The sequence below is a fragment of the Zonotrichia albicollis genome, chromosome W, assembly GCF_047830755.1.
Source record: "Zonotrichia albicollis isolate bZonAlb1 chromosome W, bZonAlb1.hap1, whole genome shotgun sequence".
Lineage (NCBI taxonomy): Eukaryota > Metazoa > Chordata > Aves > Passeriformes > Passerellidae > Zonotrichia > Zonotrichia albicollis.
Window position 1 is genome coordinate 6,069,417 of NC_133859.1, and position 20,960 is coordinate 6,090,376.

General features: G+C 38.6%; 1 pseudogene; it reads right to left on the minus strand.

The window, feature by feature from the left end:
* Positions 1 to 6,923: 6,923 nt before the first annotated feature.
* LOC141726809 (E3 ubiquitin-protein ligase TRIM23-like) lies at positions 6,924 to 19,483 on the minus strand (annotated as a pseudogene).
* Positions 19,484 to 20,960: the final 1,477 nt, after the last annotated feature.

Genomic DNA, 20,960 nt, shown 5'->3' on the forward strand with positions numbered 1-20,960 from the left:
AGATAAAAACCCCCACCATGTCCCAGGCCAGTGCTTGTAACTTTTTCATATTTATTTGCATCTTTCATATTTAATTAAACTGTATCATGGTACTGAAATCTTTGACAAAGGGAAAGGCCAAAATACTAAGTTGAGTAAACTTCTCAATCCTTTGTACGTGTATCAAAAATTTGATTAAGTTACTGTACTGTTGGCTATGAAAAGCAAACAATGTAACCTACCTGTATTCTTTAAAAATAGCTGTGTACACGTCTTTTCCCAAGAGCAATTATCAACTCTTAAAATGCCGATGTCTAAAGTCCTTTGCAATTTGTTCGTTTTCTCCAGTGATTTTTTTTTTCTTTTAATGTTTGCTTTCTCTTTAGCCTAGTCAATCTTTTTTTCTGGCTTAATTTTCAGCCAACATCCTACAAACATTACTGCTTCTACTGAAATACTTATTTTAAACTGAACTAAACTTTGCATCACCTGTTTTTGATGGAGTTATAGAACAAAATCAAAGCATCATTAGGGCTGAAAAAGCCTGGTAAGATCAGTAAGTCAAACATTAACCCAGCAACATCACCAACTTTACCATTAAACCATGTCCCCAGGTATGACATCCACATGTTTTTTGAACACTGTTGTGGTGTGTTGCAATATCCTGTTTTACCTTCTCCCTTCCCCCTCGCCCCTCGCTGAGTGTGCCCTGTCAATCAGGCTAACATACCAGCAAGGTGTCGTGTGATAGGTGTCTTTAGTCCCTTGAGACCCTGCCCCTTCACCTGGTTGGTGGCTCACCTGTCCCCTCCCCTTCCCCTGCCCTGAGTTTAAAATGTTAATGAGACCATGCGGCCTCATTCTGTTAGCAGCAGTGGCCCGGTGCAGACATCTCTGTACCAATGGAATAAACATCTGGCAACCTTCTAGCAGAATCCACTCCCTTTCTCTCCACTATCGCCAGAAGCTCTCTCTCCTGAGGAGAACGGAGTCCTGTCTTGTGCCCCGCTGCACTCTGCCGCCAGCCAAGGTATCTCTGGGGTAAAACACCACAGTGCTGCCTTTGGCCCAGCAGCGAGGGTCAGAACTGGCCTAGGCACCATCTAACTGGTTATATTGGGATTTTATTCCAATAGAACACTTCCAGGAATGGTGACTCTACCACTTCAGTGAGTGCTCTATTCCAATACCTGACTCAGTTTCAGTGATGAAATTTTTCCTAATGTTCAATGGTAATCTGAGGCCATTTCTTCTTGTCCTGTCATTAGTTAGCTGGGAAAAGAGGCCAACACCCACCTGGCTACATCTTCCTTTTAAGCAGTTGTAGAGATTGCTAAGGTCTCCCCTGAGCCTCCTTTGCTTCTCAGCTGCTCCTCACAGGATATGTCCTCCAGACCCTTCACCAGCACCTCAATGTCCCTTCCGAACTGGGAGGCCCAGAACCTGGCACAGGATTCGGGGTATGGCCTCACCAGTGCCCAGCACAGGGGGACAATCCCTGCCCTCGCCCTGCTGGCCACACCATTGCTGATCCAGGCCAGGATGCCATTGGCCTTCTTGGCCACCTGGGCACAGCCTGGCTCATGTTCAGCTGCTGTCACCAGCACCCCCAGGTCCTTTCCAGCCACTCTGCCCCAGCCTGTGGAGCTGCCTGGGGTTGTGACCCAAGGGCAGGACCCAGCACTGGGCTTTGTTGAACCTCACACTACTGGCCTCAGCCATGATCCAGCCTGCCCAGATCCCTCTGCAGAGCCTTGCTGCCCTCCAGCAGATCAGCACACCCACCCAGCTTGGTATCATCCAGGACCAGATCAGCAATTACCCAGAGCTATTACACGGTGCTGGTTCCAGTACTGCACTCTGGCCACGAGCAGCCAGTTTCTCCAGGGGAATGCGGTGGGACAGTGTCAAGGGCTTTAGTAAAGTCCAAGCAGACAACATCCACAGGCTTCTTTCATCCACTAAGTGTGTCACACTGCCATAGAAAGGGGTCAGATTTGTCAAGCAAGACCTGCATTTCACAAATCTGTGCTGGCTGGGCCCCAAAACCCTGGCTGTTTTACACCTGATGGCACCCAGAATGAGCTGCTCCATGATCTCTGGCACCAAGGTTAGGCTGACCTGTAGTTCTCTAGATCCATCTTCTGAACCTTCTTGTAGATAGGTATTACATTTGCCAATTTGTAGTCACCTCCCCCATCAACCAGGACTGTTAGTAAATGATTTGAGGTGTCCTCTTGGTGCCTTAAAATTATTTAAAGCTCTTCCAACCAGTTTCCTCAGTAATCTTGGTGGATCCCATCTGGTCCCACAGACTTGCAGCTAAGTGGTCTAGCAACTACTAGCCATCGCTTTGTGAATTATGAGTACTTCATTTTGCTCCTCATCCCTGTCTTCCACTTCAGGGCACTTGATACTCTGAGGATAACTGGGCTTACTGTTAAAAACTGAAACAAAGAAAGCATTAAGCTTTTGCTTTACCCTTTGTTACTGTTTCCTTCTGCATACAGTAAAGGATGGAGATTCTAAGTGGCCATTTTGTTGTTGATGTATTTGCAAAAACATTTTTTGTTGTCTTTTTCACCAGTATTCAGGTCAAGTTCTAGCTGGGCTTTGGCCCTTCTGATTTTCTCCCTGCATGACCTCATAGCACCCTTGTAGTCCTGATGAGTTACCTGTCCTTTCTTCCAGAGGTTATAAAATTTCTCTCTGCCTGTTCCAACTGGAGCTCTCTCTTGAGCCAGGCTTACCTCCTTTCTCACCAACTCATCTTTCAGCACCTGGGTAGACCCTGCTCCTGCACCTCTTGCTAGGATTTCCTTCTGCTTTCCTGGACTCTTCCATTGCTCTTAAGGACTACCTCCAACAGGACTCTCTCAATTAGTTTCCTAAAGAGGCCCTAGTTTGCCCTCTGAAAGTCCAAGGTGGCAGAGCTGCTGACCCGTATCCTTACTTCTCCAAGAATGGAAACCTCCTTTTGTGATCACTTTGCCCAAGACAGCCTCCAAACATCACTCACGCATTTTTCTCTGTTCACAAACAGTAGGCTCTCACTGAAAGCTGAGACAACTTCTCAAGCTGCAGTGAATGTGGTTCAACAGGGTCCTGTTACTATGCTGCTTAGTTAAATGTACTCTATAAACAGCAACATTGATCATGGCAGTTTATGTTCACCTAACACCACTGCACTCATAAAAGACTTGGGAGTTTACAGTTATGGTAACTTCATTTATGAATCGAGATATGATGCATAATAACCAAATATATTTCCACAAAAGTTGCTGCCACTATCACGAAGTTTATCTTTAGTGAGATACACAATCAGTAAGAAAAATTCCACCGGAAGTTAAAGGTAGTGCACCTCTATTCTCAGAGGACCTTAAAAAACAAAACAAAAAGGCAAGTTTATTAAAATTAGTTCTCAAGGTTTTACATATTTTATTGAAAAGAAATTATTTTCTGAGCAATGCAAATTGCAGCAGTTCACGAATTTCTTCTACTAAAAGAGCTCTTTCTTTAAAGAAATCTTTACCTAAGATCCACATCTACTCAACACTCTCAGAACCAGACCCTCGTAGTCCACGGTAATTTTGAAGATAGAATACAGAAACAGTGATAAAACATGACTGTTCAGTTAGCACAGACATACTATTTTTGAAATGAGGTTCTTTAAAGAAAGCTACAACACAGTCACTGAATGTTGCATTTACTCAATTTCGAAATTACATCAAGATCCTTTGAAAAGTTAATTCAGTCTTTCTAAACAGTCAGCAATGCTTTAGTGAGTTCTAGTTCAAGAAATATTCCAATTACATATTCCATAAGTCAGTACACTAAAAACTAAAGTTCAGTAAAGCTGATGAAACAAGCTTAAATTTATAACTAAAGCCATTTATATGTTGTATTAATGTATAATATGAATAAACTTCTTAGTGTACTCTACACTGAAGAGTTCACAGATATGCAACACTTTCACATTTACTTCAAGTCATCTTAAAGAAATTCAATTTAAAAACACTTTCATGGTAGCATTCCATGTGTCACAAGCAATCACTTGTACTTGAAAATATGCATGAGTGAGAATTTTTCCTCTCCCCTCAAATTTAATGTTACTTAAAATACCAACTAGTCACCTTGAACATTTTGAATTAGAACTATACTGAGCAGCATGTGTAACTGAAGCCTAAGCCAGCTAAAATGAAACTAAATCAAGATTCCTCTAAAGAATGCATGTCTTCTGTTAAAAATATTACAGGAAAAGATATCTACCATACTTAGCAGAACTTGTTCATATTTCAAAAAGAGCTGTGAAGGGACAGTCAGCCCTAACTAGGTCAGGGGTTGCTCTGCAGCACAGGCTAAGCAGATGCTCAAATCACAGCCACCAACTGTGTACTGTGCAAGAAATTACAGGCTGGGAAGGAAGAACAATTTTAAGTTTGGTATGTGCAAAACCCCCACTTTTCCCTCCATTATAAACTGTTTCCAATTTTATCAGCTTGTCTAAATAAAGACTAAATACTCTGTCTCAGTACCTGCACATGTGTAGGCATTGAAGACCACTTCAAAAACATTAAACTACCTTAAAGCTTAGTGTTCCTCCAGGTATTATTCACGTCATTAGACTTGCTGAATCTGAAGCTGCATTTAACATAATTTACCTGAAATTTAAGTAAGAAGAATACTACAAGTGTCGTAATAAGGAAGTAGTTACATTAACTGCTTCCTCTAGAGGAAAAGGGCAAATGTACTAAATTATTCGTTTACACGTTCTTGGCTTTACCTAAGGTATGTAGCAGGAAAACAACATAAAATTCCTAATAATACAATGAAAGCAAAGCCACAGACAATGGGATACACTTTCTTTACTAGTCAAGGTTCAGAGCTCTCACACATAAACACTTTTCAGCATGGCAAAAATATCTCCATGTCTGTGAAAAAACACTGTTCACTTGCACTACCTAGTTCTCCTGATTCACCTCTACTCCAGTAAGAAAAGTTATGATACAGAATTTTGATCTACTGCTCAGAGTTGTTGTAGCTTCTCTACCAACAGGAAGAGAGTCCGTGGCATAGCTGCTTCAACTGGCAGTGGCCATGGACTTAGAGAAAAGGGAAGAAGATTCTGGTGTGCGTACCAGACAGATAAAATTGTTCACAAAGTTGCATGTCCAGCAGAAAAAAAGATGTCACTGGGTCATTGCAACCTTCTCTAAATTTAAACAGAACTACACCCATATTTCATGGGTTTGTGAATGAGTAATCTTCAAAAATAGAGGCATTGGTGACAATTTCATGTGGAAGATACAGTAAAATCTGAAAATCTAATTATGGAAGTTTTATACCACATTTTACCATCTGTTGCGGTGTGTTGTAATATCCTGTCTTAAACTTCCGGGTCCCCTCCCTAGGTGTGCCAATACCCCTCTCCCTTCCCCCTCGCCCCCTTGCTGAGTGATTTCTGTCAATCAGGCTTAACATTCCAGCAAGGCGTCGTGTGGTTCGTCACTTTCAAAGGATGCCCCTCAGGCCTGGGGGTCATTGGCCTATCTAGGTGTCCCTCGTCCCCTGAGACCCTGCCCCTCCCACCTGGTTGGTGGCACACCTGTCCCTTCCCCTCCTCCTGTCCTGGAGCTTAAAAGCCAAATCAGACCATGTGCTCGGGATTCTGTTGGAGCTGTTACCTGTGATTCAGACCTCTGTGACCATGGAATAAAGCTCTGGATATTAACCCTCCGGCAGAATCCGTCTCCTTCCTCCTCACCACAGCCTGAAGCCTTCCCTCCTGAGGTAAATGGAGTTCCTAACAAGCCTGGACTTGTTCAGTGCCCAGCTGCAACCTCCAGCAAGCTAAAGGTGTCTCTGGGGTGATACAACACAGTTGCCGCCTTTGGCCCAGCAGCAAGGGTCAGACTGGCCCAGGCACAATCTAACTGGTAATATTGGGATTCTTATTCCAATAACCATCTACCCTTCTAAAGACTTACAATTAGTGTTCACTGGTTTTACATTGTGTTATTGAATATTTTAAGGCCACTCCCTTATTCTGGAATCATGACTTCTACATAAAAGCACATAGCTGGACTGACATTACACCACTGTGCTTCTTTAAGAAGTTGTTTTTTTTAAAATTTATTTTGACTTCTTCAGGAATAAACTTAATCTCTAAAGGCAGATTATGTCCCCAAGTATGCACAAAACACTTTCACCTCAGTATCACCATAGTACGTCCATAAATAATTCAGTGTGGAAAACCCAACTAACCCCTGCCCCCAAGATATAAAACTAGTGGCTAAGTAATGCCAAAGCCCCTTAGCTCTGGAATACTTTTCTCCAATTCTGAATTTCCTTTGTGCAGTTATGCTGCCTTCCTGTAACAAACAAGGAGGTTAATAAATAATAAGGAAAACATTTTCTTTACATGGTGTAGCTGCATGTAAGTTTCAATGCCACCTCTGTATTAATGGATTCTTTTGATATTAAAGAGTAGCACCACTTATCTCTAACTAATAGAGCTGGCTATTCTAATAAACTTGAGATGGATAGTGGAATAGCTTCATGGGAAAGTATTTCTAAACTACTCAGAATTCTTATAATACTAATTAACTACTGTAACCGCATTATATCTATTACATGAAATCAAATGCATATTTTATCAGGGAAAAAAATTAAATTTTAACAATATCTCAAAAAGTAATTTCAAGGCACCCTTGTAACACTCTTCCATTATCCACTAAATGTAGATGTATCAACTTTCAAAATCACTATAATGACACAAGTTTACTGAACCAATTATCCAATCTAGGATGAAAGGTTATATTTTTTTGTAACCACCAACTTAAAAGAAGTCCCCTCTTCAGGGAGCAGACCTGGTGCCAACACCCTAAATCGTGCAAATAAAAGAAAACCATAAACTACAACATCAAATTGCAGCTGATGTCAAGTTAAGCCACATCCAGGACACCAGCAGCCACTAGCTGCCTTGAAAGCCAGTCCAAACCTTCATAAAGTCCTGTACCACTTCGGGCATCACAACCCTGAATATACCAGCTACAGCCTCAGCAGATTTTGTGGAGACTCAACAGTTCTGTGATTTCTTCCACTGGAAGAGCACCTGCTACATCCTGCAAGAGAATCAAAAACTCAGTTATTCATCTGTATTATATTTGAAGCCATTTCATTGGCTTAGACTGAAGCTACAGATCACATAACAACTCTTCAAACACAAAAGACAAATCAAACAGTTAAGCATTTACTACTTGCTACCATAAAAAAACCCCTGATTGATCAATCTACTAAGCATGCTTAGCACCAACACTTACTCGACCAGCATTACACATTACACACAAGGAAAATATCTCCATTTTATCTTTCCACATTAGCACTCTCTACCCACAGCAGAGGGTTCAGAAGGTTGGAATTGGATAGACAAGCTGAGGAAAAGAGAGTAAAACCAAATCACAAGTACCTGTTTATTAGCAAAGAGCAAGGCATCCTGAAATTCCTTCTCTGTTAATAATTTTGCAAGTTCACTGTATGCTTCACTGACCCTGTCTCTGTGGCTGCTATCAACAACAAACACCACCGCTATAAAAGAAGAAGAGAAATGTTTTACACACATTCACATATAAACTGCAAAATTAGCTTTTAACTTACACCATTCCTTTTTCTAGAAGCTTTCTATGTGAAGTTCCTCAGTACACAACTTCAATTTCAAATCCAGGATGACTGAGAAATTCCTTAAATATTTCTGTATTTTAAACAGAAGTCTAGAATTCATCCTAAAACAGTGAAAGAATCTCTAATTTTTTTTCCCTAGTCTAATATAAAGGCCATGATATTTTAACTACTTATGTTTTGCGGAGAAAAGAAGAAACCTCACAACTTGTAAAAGTTGTAAAGCCCGGTATGCTTTATTACGACGCGCGCCGGACGCAAGACTCCCCAAAAGGGCATGCGTGCCCCCGGAGACTCCGAGTCCCCTTTTTATCCCCCCTTCCAAATGCATATGCATACAGTTTCAAATTAAGTTCATACATATTCATTCCACGCGACATTTAGCACTAATTCTTCTTTATCGAAGGAATTCCTAGGTCGGGGGCAGATTGACCTCGCGGTTTTCTGTTTTTCTTTCTCTGTCTCCTTGCTGTCTCTGGAACGCGGCCTCTCCTTCAGCTTTAGCTCCACAGACCCTTCACCTCTCCCAGACACTTCACCTAGTTCAGGATGGTTACTCTGTCTCATTTAGGTCTAAAACCAGATTTACTATGAGAGGATTAAGTATCTCAGTTTAAACCATTTCTTGATCCATTTATACTCAATTAACTCCCATATGGCTGTCTCAGTTTTACTTAATGGACTGTAATATTCACAGGTTCAGCCAAATCAGCACAGCTTGCTTCAACTACAGACTACACAATCCAAAAAAGATGGCCAAGGACCCGACATAGCATTAGATTTTACTATCCACTAGAGAGTAACTAAGATACCAGAAAGACTGGGGAGTCAAGGGGGCAGAGCTAGAGGGCAGAATTTAAAATCAAGGGGTTTGCGATGAGAAAAACCCCAACACCAAAACTAAAAATAACCTACTGCAGATATGTACCAGGGTAACTGCTTATCTTTCTTTCCAACATGCAATTCCAAGGCAGGCATGATTCCATGCTATTTCACACAGTATGTTTTAAGAGGACAACAGCAATCCCAAAATACAACTTTTAAAAGTTTGAAAAAATTAGTAATTTAAAATGTTAAAGTTTGCATTTAAGGCTGAAATAAGGCACAAAGCAGAGCACATGAGCTGGCATTAGTAATTCCTAAGTATTTTAGATAATTGTGAATGAATCAATCAAGAGGAACTTCTGTCTGAACTGGGAAAAACCTATGGAGGATTTACAAAACAACACCACAAATTTTTAAGTTCATCAATGCTTTCAGACTCAATAATCTAGTCTATAATCAGATACTACACTGCAATAGCAAGTCGGAAGTTACAGAACTTGGTAGAATTTTTTAAGCTGCTATCTAAAGGCTCCTAAAAGCTGAGTATTTTCAAGTGCTATTTATATTCCATACCTGGCAAGTACTGCTTCTCACTATGTAGACTTTGGGATGCTGTACCTTGTCTGTTGTCAGCTAGAACCAACTTAACAGAGGTTCTAATTTTGTTTGGCTCCATGAACTGTCTGATGGATTTATGGAGAATGTACCTTTATCATCCAGTAGACATTCTGACCAACTGGATTAAAATTTATTAGCTCATGAATCTAACAGCTGTACTTTGCATTAGATAAACAACTTTCTACTGTCATAAATTATTTCTATTAAAAATCTGTCTGGCTTTGAAACACAAGCTAGAAGACAAAATACATTTTAAGAGCTGTATCAGTATTACCTTGTGTATTGAGATAATAATGTTTTCACAAAGGCCTCAATTTGTGCTTTCCTCCTACATACCATATAGTAAACTTCAAATTTCTGTATTCTACTGTTTCCACGTTAAAACCTGGAATAAAAATATATAAGTTTTACAGTCCTGCTCTGTATGAACATAAAATAACCAAAATTAGTAGATAAATCAAACATTCAGAAAAGTCATTACATTTAAATCGTAGCTACTAACCTATGGTTGGAATTGGCTGCATGAATTCATCTTGCTTTAACTTAAACAAAATAGTTGTTTTGCCAGCTCCATCTAATCCTAAAGTAACAACCCAAATTTCCATTTTTGGTCCAATATGTACCCTGTTGTCCTGGAAGAAACAGAATATTATGTATTAATAACAACAGCAAATTTTGGAAATTCAATCTAGAAAACCCTTATGTTTTAAACATGTATTCTGTCACCATTTCTAAAGTGACTAAATGGATGGTCTCCAAAAGTACAATGCATAAGCACTCCCAGCAATAACAGAAATAAATAGAAACAAAAATATCCAATAATAGAAATAAAAATATCTAATAATGTCTGTAGTGAACCTGCAATTTTTACTTGATCTGAGTTACAACATCTCTTTTAGAAAGCCAGTTTCATGACAGTATGTCTGTATTGGATAAAATTTCAAATTCTTTCATCATTCTTGCCTGTGACCATGTGAAGAATTTTTTTATGGCAATTAATTAGAGTTCACTGACCAGGAAGCTCTTTTTTTTCCCCACTTTATTAATGCCTCCACCTAGAGAACTACTTCCTTGCTGGAGGTTCCATAGCTTTACCTCTTCACCCTAAGCCTCTTCCAATCCTTTGCAACAACAACAACATTACTAGCACTAAGCAGTAATCTGAAATAGTAGAGAAAAGCAAACAAAATCCCCCAGGTCTTGCTTGGAGACAAGAAATGAGAATCAACTTCCCTATTTGTAGTTTACACCAAGCTATTGTTGAGGAGATGAAGATGACACTGACAACATGATCAAATGGCAAAGCATAAATTCTAAAATAAACCCATAGGCTGAGATTAGTATATATTTCTGAAACACATTTTGAAGTACTTAGAACTGCTATCTTGATGAAACACCAGGGCTTCAATCACCAGAAATATGTAGCAGTATATTTGTTTTCTTGCAAAATCCAGACAGCACTGTGCCTACTCCACACAGCCTCTTATTTCTTCTCACAGAACAAATACTACTGAATGCAAAAATGCTACATCATCTCTTGGTAAGAGACCAACAGGTTGACAGTGTTGCAGGACATTTAAACATCTATATCACATGATGTGAGATATCTAACTATTTATCTTTCCATATACACATAGATACACACAGAGGATCCATTATGTATCTGGATATATTGTCATAATGACAAGCAACTGTTTTCTCCCTTCTGTCATCAGAGAAGTAGCATACTTTCAGAATAATCAATACAATTCAATGACCTTATGCTATCACAATCCTGGAAGAGAATAAAAATACCTTGAGAAACTGCTTCCTAAAAAAAAAAAAAAATTAAATATAATTGTGCAATTACCTCAATGCAAAAGTCAGCAACATCATGACTATAAGTGTAAAAGCCAGATCAAAGGCTCATCTCATCAAATATGCTCTCTGAAACTAGGCAAAGATGGACATGAAATAAGAAAATAAGAAATAAGAAATAAGAAATAAGGAAGGTACATAGTGATGATAACTGTCCTAAATAACTTCCCTGTGCTTAAGAGCTTGCAGCTCATGTGAATTTCCTAAGCCAACTGTGAAGTTTCTTCAATCAGCAGATCTTGATGCATTATTCACCTATGAAATTGTCTGCTTGCTGCTTGAAACCTAAATGGGCCCAGATGGTCCTTATCATAGAACTCCACAGACTACCTTTTCAGTATGAAATAAATGAATTACTTTATTTGAATCTGTGAAATGAACTTGGATAAGCTCAGCAGGTTCAGTACTGCTATTACAAAAGGCATATGCTCCACAACCAAAAGACTATTTGAGATTTGGAAAATAAAACATTGAGCCTTAACTGCTTTTTAATAAATTTTTGTCCAAGTTCTAGATATTTGGAGTCAGAGCTGAAATTCAATGACAACACCGCAACACAACATGATTATCAGAATGGGTTATCTCATTCTGGAAAAGAAGAACTTGTGGACAGATTTTTGACAAGGTGCAGAGAAAGAAAAAACAAAAAGAAGTATGCAGAAGGGTCTGAAGAGTCTAAAAATGCCATGTCTCCAGCACTCTTTTCACACTCAAACTTTAGTTCTGATTTTATCCAGAGTTTCTGGCAGTGGATCTCCCCAATTCTTCTCTGCACCTGAAAGGAAGAAAGAAAAGCAGCAGCTCTGGATAGAGCTGCTCAGTTCACAGGTTTCTTGCAGAAGGCAGTACCCTGGCTATGGGCAGAGCTTGCTAACAGTGAGCCAGTCCTTTCACAGCACCACCAGATGTACTGGTCACCTGACAGCTCCCATGGCTGGAGGGCAGAGGCAGTACCACTTAAATCATCAGGGAAATTAAGGAGATGAGTGAGACTGTCAAATTTAGCCATCCTGCTGCAGTTTGCCTTCTCCACGGTTTGGAATGAAAACAGGCTGTTTTCAGCATGTTTGTATTCTCTCAGAAGGAATCAAAATGTGACGGATGCCAAATTTCCACTTTCTGCACAAGTAGTTCTGTCACTTCAAAAAACATTGCAAGCAAAGTTGCTATTTAGAAAACTGTGTGTAGCATCTGCAATATGAGTCAGTAATAACGGACTATTCACAATCACAGCTAGAAACTGACATGAAAGAAGTCTCTCATTGTCAATTGTATCAGCACCTTTAACTAAAATGTTGCTTAAAAATGACAAATAAACCCCCTTGGTGTCTGTATTTCTGGCAGGTGCAAAACTTGATGGCATACTTAAAAACAGGTAACCTTAGACTCCTGTTTAAGTAAAACTTGTTTTCTTAAATCTCAGTGCAGAAGAAAAATCCACAACTATGATCTCTTCACTTTTTTATCCTTGATGTCTTTCAAGAAATTTGATGAGACAAAAGCCCTCTGTACAGGTTTCCTTAATGGTATCTTAAAGTGCTTTCTCTCTGAGAGAACACTTCCTTCTCAGATAGTCTTGATGTTGGTAAGGGTTAGTTGCCCATAGTTAGTTTAATATCATAATGAGAATTTATCTGTCAATCTCAGGCACTGCTTCCTTAATAGTTTTCTCTCTCTGCAGCATGCACATATGTGCAGCTTGCACATATGCATATTCATGATGACTACATGCATTTCTTATATATAATGTTCTACAGACACTGCACTCATTTAACAGAAAACTATCTTTAAATAAGGAACACGATCCTGGGCAAGGAGAATTCTCCAAATCCTCCCTTCAGAGCTTTGTATCTGGCATTTCCCTAGCTGGTTTAGAAAGAGGAAATGGCACTATGACTGTTTTCTTGTGTCATCAGTGAAACAAAATATAGGTAAAATTTACTCATTTTCAAGAATGAAAAGGACTTCTCCCTCCCCTCCTCAAACCTCCACAACTTTCATTTGATATTAAATGTTCCTCTGATCTGGTACTGTCTGAAATGCTTTTTTTACATTTTATAATGGATGCAGCCTTCAGTGCATGCCAGCTCATGAGGGGGACCTTTCCAGTAATATAGTAACAGTTTTACAGTTTTTTGTCTGAAGATTTTATTTCTGCCTGATATCTGTTGCCAGGTCCAGATATGTACAACAAACCTCACTGCAAGTCACAATAGTGGCCATCAGCATAACAGTAATCTAAAAACACATTGCTAAGAAAGAGAACATTAAGCTTTATCAGATGTGAGGAAACAAGAGGCTGCTTTCACCTTATTTTTTCATGGCTGATGCTGTTTTTCTGAAAAATAACACTTACTTTACCACCTTTGAACTTCAGAAATTAACCTTCAGAAGACTTCATAAAAATACAAATTATTACAAGATAAAACCAAGTCTTCTGGGTCCCCCAAGCCTATTTTAGGCCTCCTGTAATACCTTAGCTAGCTCCCATCATTCTCTTTCCAAATGCTCAGAAATTAACATCCAAAATTTTCCAAGTCTGACAAACAGCTTTGAAAGCCAAAGCTTTCAAACATTCAAAATGCCCCTCTGACTCACAATTCTTCATCTGTGAATTGTGATTACTGCTTCATTAATGGAATAATGAGGGTTTGCAGAAGAGGTTTCCTTGGCCCTATGAGCTTTGGTCTCTGCTAAATAGGAAAGAGACAGGCAGACGTGAAAATGCTGCATTAACATGAAAATTCAAATATACTGAGGTTACCAAATGAATGATTTTGAAGAAATTTAATTTCCTAAGTCTGCAAGAACTGACATAGAATCTCTATGGAAGCATTCATTTCCTTACAGTAAATGTTTCAACAGCTACAGTTAAATTCTCATGTTTGTCTCAGCCACAATAGATCCTCTTCCTCTTTCACCCATTCAGAAGCAAAAAAAACCCCATACATCAAAGTACTTGTTCCTTGAGTTTCAAACTTACTTACTTTCCTATGAGGAAAGCATTATAAATAATAAATACCATATAAATACACCAAATAAAAGTAACATTATCAAACTTTGAATAATTTAATCCTTTTTAATGAAAGTGGCAGTGAAATTATATTGAAGCAATAAAACCCAAAACTACTTAGAAGATTAATCATGTATTAGCTAAGCCATGAGTGAATACCAAGCAACTGTAAAACAAATTACTGTTTAATAAACTGAAATATTTTTTTTAACATTATAAACTGAAAGTTATAATAGTAGTATTCAATTTAAAATAGGTGAGCAATCTCCAGGAAATAATCAAAGAAAGATGTTTCTAGGACTCGGAAATGCTATCCAACTTCTTTAAAAGAAAACAGCTCATGTTCAAACAAAGTTACTGATACGTTCAATGACAAAAGAACATTTCCCACCCTTATTACAGCAGCATGTGGTTTGTTGCTCAAATACCAGATTGCATTCATCATGTGATAAGACAATGTGGCTCTAACTGATACTGAATTGCCTCAACTTGTTGCAACAAATACAGCATAATAATGTACATCAATTATTCCTGCTTTATTTTACATTAGATTTGGGACTTCATAAAGTGGTTAACTGTACTTCCATGAGGTTAAGAATACCTTTGTAAAAGTGACAGGTATGCTAGCATCCAGCTGTACATGATCTGCAAGTTCTGTAAACTGCTGTTGCTGTTTCTGTAATGTCTCTAGCAATCTTGTAATTTCCTGTTTGGCCAACACTACTCTGCAGTCGTCCTAAACAGACAAAGAAAACAAAAGCATGCCTTTCCTTTAGTAATTTACTTTAAAATACCCCAAATATAATATAAATATCATTGCTAGAAAGAAGGCTTTTTAAATAGAAATACACTACTTCAAGAAATTAACATTTACAAAATAGATTTATTTAAAATTGCAACACAAATATGAATATCTTAACAGTTTTCCTTAACACTAATAGATGTTAAGTTGTTCTGCAGGTTTATAAAAAAACTAACAAACCTTCTTTATGAGCCACCTAGGAGTAATACAAATTATAAGAAGCAATAATATCAATGTAACATATAAAGAACATTTATATTTTTCATATATCATTTAAACAGATGGAACAGAGCAACTGTTTTGCAACATATGGCAACACACTTAATAGGAACATATTAGCATCCCCCCCTCTCAGGATTCAGAACATTTGTACAGTTAAACCTGACTACACAACCAAACAAAAGCTCTAAACAAATCTGGAAAAAAGAAGTACAAATAACACATTCACGAAGTAGCTTCTCACATTCAGTTTACTATTTGCTACACATACTATTTACTTTTTCCTATCATTACACTGAATTAATTAGAGACCATTGAGAAATTCACACACAGCCACTTTCTTCATACATTTAAGATGTAGAATTACCAATGTTACAAGTGTAACTGTAAAATCTTTCCAATACATTCTGTAAAGGTTTTTTTTGCTTCAGTCTTGTCTTGCCTTCCCACTAACCTCACAAGTATCAGAAAGTACTCCAGAAAAATCATGCCACAGGGTTTCCAGTAACTGGAGGACTCTGCAATTTTGGACTATCTTTGGCTAACATCCCTTGTAATGAATACTTGTATCTCATGTTAGACCATGACTGATTTAATCTTATAAGAAAATAATGCAGAATACCATACATCTCTTTTTTTATAGTCTAAAATTAATTTGTACTTCCATGTATTTTGCCATATGCTACAGCTCACTTGCCAACCTACTTGTTGCAAAGTCTTTTCACAGTGAAGGCAAGCTTGTTGAAACCTGTGACAGAATGGTCATATCTTCGTGCTGTTGCCTAAGCTAAATCAACTTCTCTCTCACATGAGCATTCAACAATGCTAAGAGCCATTTCTTCCTGATGACAAAGGGTTTCATGAAGATCAGAAAAATAGGCTCTGACACATGAGCACGCATTCTCTGCAGTTCCTGGTACCTAGAGTGTTGCAGAAAGGTGATCCAACAGTTTAAGGACACCAGTTGATTCCAGGAGCAAAATTTAAATTTTGTTCCAGATTCTAATTTATTTTCACATATGCCTGGCTGCATCACAGTTCACGTCCCAGTTAGGGCTGATAAGACTTCCTGCATAACACCAAAACACTTCTAGAAGTTACTCCTATAATCACATAGCTCATTTGCATGTATAAGCACCTCACTAAAAATGACCAGGTTAAAAAGCCTCAGTAGTGTTATGCCACCTGAGAACATACACAGTCTGTACACTAGGAGTCAAAAACTTTTTCCACTGCCTCCACATTTCCATATAACCTAAAAACATGGTAACACCAAGTTCCCATCTATCTGCTGACCTAAGCTTCAATACTGACTTGCTAGATAGAAGACCCTAAAATCTTGCCCTTCAAAACCTACGCATAATTTTCAAAGAAAGTCTTTATCCAGTTATTACAGAAAAGCCAATAATCTGTGCATGTGGGGGAAATAAAAATTTTTTAAAAGCATACATGTTCAATATGGGCCATTCCAACTCCATCTTCAACAATTTGTTCTCCTCCTTCTATATGCTGAACAATTCCAACTAATTTTCTGGAATAATCAGATTTCTTCTGTGAAAGTTCTGATACAGTGAGCCATGTCTAAAATGGATGCACAAATCTGGTTTGCTTCTGGTTCCAAGACAGAATGCTATTAATTAAAAGCAACATATTAAACATCAATCATAATTATCTTCCTTAATAATATTTTTTATTTTACTACATATTTATTATACATGTGCAAGTATATGGGCATATATTTTACACATACATATAGTATAGCCAAGTAAGAACTGAAAACCATCTTGCAATTTAAAAAAACAGTCAGGACTTACAGATTATGCTGAAACTAGCTCATACATCTAGCAATTACAGAAGTAAACAAAAACTTGCCTGTTTATCATAATTTATTAGAAAAAAAGAAGAATAGTTAGATTGCACCAGTGATATGATGTGTATGTAGTGTCTACATTATGAAAACAGCTTTCTAGATGATGACCCAATGTCATGAAAACTTCAGAAAAGCAGCAGATAAAGGGACTGTCCTTCTTCACATATATATATTCACATTAGTAACTCATTGAGTTCTTAGATTTTTTTTTTCCTCTATTTTACCGTGGCAACTGTCTGACACAAAGGGAAAACTAAAGAATGGGATGAACACATCAAGAATCTATCCTCCTTTCTTGACAAGCTTTTGTACTTTATTTGGATAAATAATTATGCAAGCTACCCCCTGGCATGACTAGAAATTAACTACTAGCAGTACCTTATGACCTTGATGCTTCCCATATTCTTTGCAGACACAACACATGAGAGGACTCGCCTGACAACCTTCTTCTAAACAAACAAACACAATGGCATGCACTTGGTGTTGGGAGCACATTGTCTTCTCATGAGGCTTATAAGCAAGAGGTACATGCCTGTGCTTCTCCAGAGTCTTAGTAGAATGAGTAAGCTGGGAGCAGTCTGCACACAGGTTGTCACAGACATCTTTTGTGAAAAATCCTTTCTTTAGGATTTTTCCTTCTGGGAAGCTGAGGCCCCAGAAAAAGAATCTAAACAATGGTTATCTGCTGTGGAATGCAACAGGTGCACCTGTGATTGGCCCATGTTGCTTGTGTACAATTAAGGGCCAATCAAAGACTGAGCTCTCTCTGGGAGAGAATCAGAGAGAGCTCCTTTGTTTATTCATTCCTATTCTATTCTTAGCGTAGCAAGCTTCTGAGAACTTTTCTCTCTATTCCTATTAGCATAGTAATAATGTAATATATATCATAAAATAATAAATCCAGCCTTCTGATCATGGAGTCAAGATTCTCGTCTATCTCTTCACCCTGCAACCCTTGCAAGCCTGGTAACAACAGGTGAGTGGCAGAAACAGTGCAATACACAGATGCAACATGGGCTTCATCTTCATCGCAACGAATGCTATGTCGGATCTCAAGATCTCAGTCCTGAGATGCTGAGCCTCCGAGACCCTGGGGGGGGCTCGGGACTCCTGGAATGTTGCCAGAAGTGTCTGGTGGCTGGACTTTAACCCTACACAGGAGACGACAAGGATGAGGGCTTCACCGGGTGAATGGTGAAGGGATTAGTTAATTAGAGGGTGAGACACAAGGTTTAGGATTTATGTACAGGGGGGTTTAGAGGAGTAAGATGGAGGAATTGGGGTGTGTCCTGTCCTCCTTCTGTTCCTCTTCTCCTCCATCTTCTTTGGCCACGGTGGCACCTTTCTATTGGTTATTACTGAGAGTACACCGAGTTATAAGAATAGATGGTATTGGGGAAAAATGATAAATATTGTACACGTCACAATGGGTATAAAGATAGGTGCCTGCCCCGGAGGGCAGAGAGACAGTGTGCCCATGGCTGACTGCTGAGCGGATCTTTGTTAGGCTGAAAGAACATCTTTTAGATAAACAATTAATAAACATAAAACCAGAAAGAAGAACTGAAGCCTCTTCTCGTCCTTCGATACGCGGGCTGCCCCAAGGCCACCCCCGGGCCTTTCAGGCCCCTCAAACAGCCGAGATAAACCGGACACTTGGCGTCCCTGGGCGGACAGAGACCACCACAAAACCTTTCGGGGAGATAAACCGACAATGCTACTCTAACAACGAAAACCAGGCAAAACTCAAGTGGTTAACATTTAATACCAAAAATGGAAGAAAAATTAGAAGACTTGTCAACAATACAGTCTTTGTTTAAAAGTTATACACTAATAAATATTTGGACTACTTTGAAACTTGATTATAAGTTTTCAATAACCTTTTTGAAAGCATAAGTTTAAAGTGTTCAGTAATTTTATAAATCCAAGCTTCAGTGCAAGTTGTAAAGGTTTGGAGGAGAAAATAAATATGGCTCTGGGAACTTCCTCCAAAGCAGTTATTACAGACCAGAAAATTACTTACAGAAAAACAAAACACCAACAGTCAAATAAGCACTTAGGAAAGTTATCTACATCTAGAATGGTACTGCAAGATATGTTGCACACCAGCTGTTAATATTGAAATGATAAAAGCAGCTACTTTTGGTAATGAAGTACCATATGATATAATAAAATTACTATAAAAGGCAACTACTGACAACAGCTGAAGTCTTTAGGAAGAGTTCCTGAGGAGTTTCAGAAAACTGTGCTTATATGACTAAAACTAATATATCAAAATGAGTAACCTTTTCTAAAAGCCCTAAAGGCATAAAAAGGGGGTGAAATAGTATGCATGTTTATTAATACCAGTTTATTTTCTGCTTTAGTCAAGTACAACTAGTATTTAATTATGAACAATTAACTGAAGCCTTAATACTAGATACTGGAAGAAAAGAACAGTATTATTGGTGAAATTTGGCAAAGAACTGATTTTCAATCTTTTTCCTGTTTAGAGAAAACTTCTAGCAAATGAAACTTCTTTTTTTGTTTGTTTTGTTTTTTGGGTTTTTTTGTTTAAAACTCAGTACCTCTCCAGAGAGACCAATGCCTTCTTCATCTGTCCCATACTGCCCAGCAGGTCCATTCTGCAACCGTTCCAAGAGTTCCAACAAAGCAAAGTTCTTTTTCAATCCCCAGACACCAGAATCTCCTATTTTTGATGAAGAGTTAAACAAAGGCGAGGAGAGGAAGAAAAAGCTCAAGCATATATAATTTTGAGAAATTCCACAAACCACAGCTGAGATTCGGACTAATATTAAGAGCATATCAACTACATTAATATTAACCAAGTGAGATACAGCTATCAGTTTTTCTGCAAGCTCACTCCATCTTCTTCCTTCCTTTGATCATCGAGCTACTTAATATTTATGCAGATCTTCCCTCCCAAAAGATGCCAAGATTATTAAAAATTTAGAGAAACTTAGTAAAAATACTTGTAAAATAATCTGCAATAGCTAACAACTAAAGAATACAAGGAACACACAAACACTGTGTATTATAAAAATTATTGTTTTCAGAAGTATAGTGAACATTTCTACCCTGCTAATGGAAGCCATGAAGAATTCCCTACTGAGAAACCTTATTCCCTGTATCACAAGATGTTGCAGTCGAGGCGGTCATGACACAAAGCAGAGACCACAAGCAGTCTCAGTTGGCAACACTTTATTTGTGAACATGGCTGATCTTTTATACACTTTCCAATTGTTTCCTCTTCTTCTACCTTAACTATTGGCCACAATAAGTCAATACCATGCTATTGGTGAAAAGTTATAGTGACTTCACCTAACTTTCTAAAAATGCTTCCTCCAGCTGCCAAGTGCTCTTATCTTTATTCTCTTGATCTACCTTGGTTACAGCCTTGGAGAAAGCTCCTTATCAGCTTCTTCTTCTTCTTACTTCTCGCTCCTTTAGCTAACAGGCTCGCGGTTAGCCCCTTCCACAATTCCCCCTTTTTGTTTTTGAACTGTAAATACAGCTGCTATTGTTTTTGCAGGGCCCTTTGCAAAAACCCAAGAAGAGAGGGGACACACAAAACCACAATCACAACCATCAACAAAATTTCCATTCTTAAAACAATCGTTCCTGTCCTTCATCCATCTTCAAGTACCGATATATGGTCTTGGCCAGTGTCATCCGCACGTTCTGCTTCAGCTGTGGAACCGTCAATCCTGTCCTTTCCCGCACACTCTAGGTAAGGTTTGACACAGCGAGCAGGAACCCATCGAGGACCATTATCTGTCAAAACACAAGAATAACCCCTTCCCCAGGTTATCAGTTCCACTGGACCAGACCATATACCAGTAATCAAATCCTTGACTCATACCTTGACATTTCTATGGAAATTTGGTTGCTTAGAATTCAAAGAAGAAAAATGGCAAAAGATTGGAGATAACTGTGAGTCAGGTAGGGGACGCAAGAAGTTTAACACATAAACAGCTTTATCTAATCTCACTTGAGGTGACTCCTGTTGCATTCCTCCTTTTTGTTTTTGAACCTGACGTTTAAGAAGCCCGTGAGCTCTTTCAATAATTGCTTGGCCTGTGGGGACATGTGGAATACTT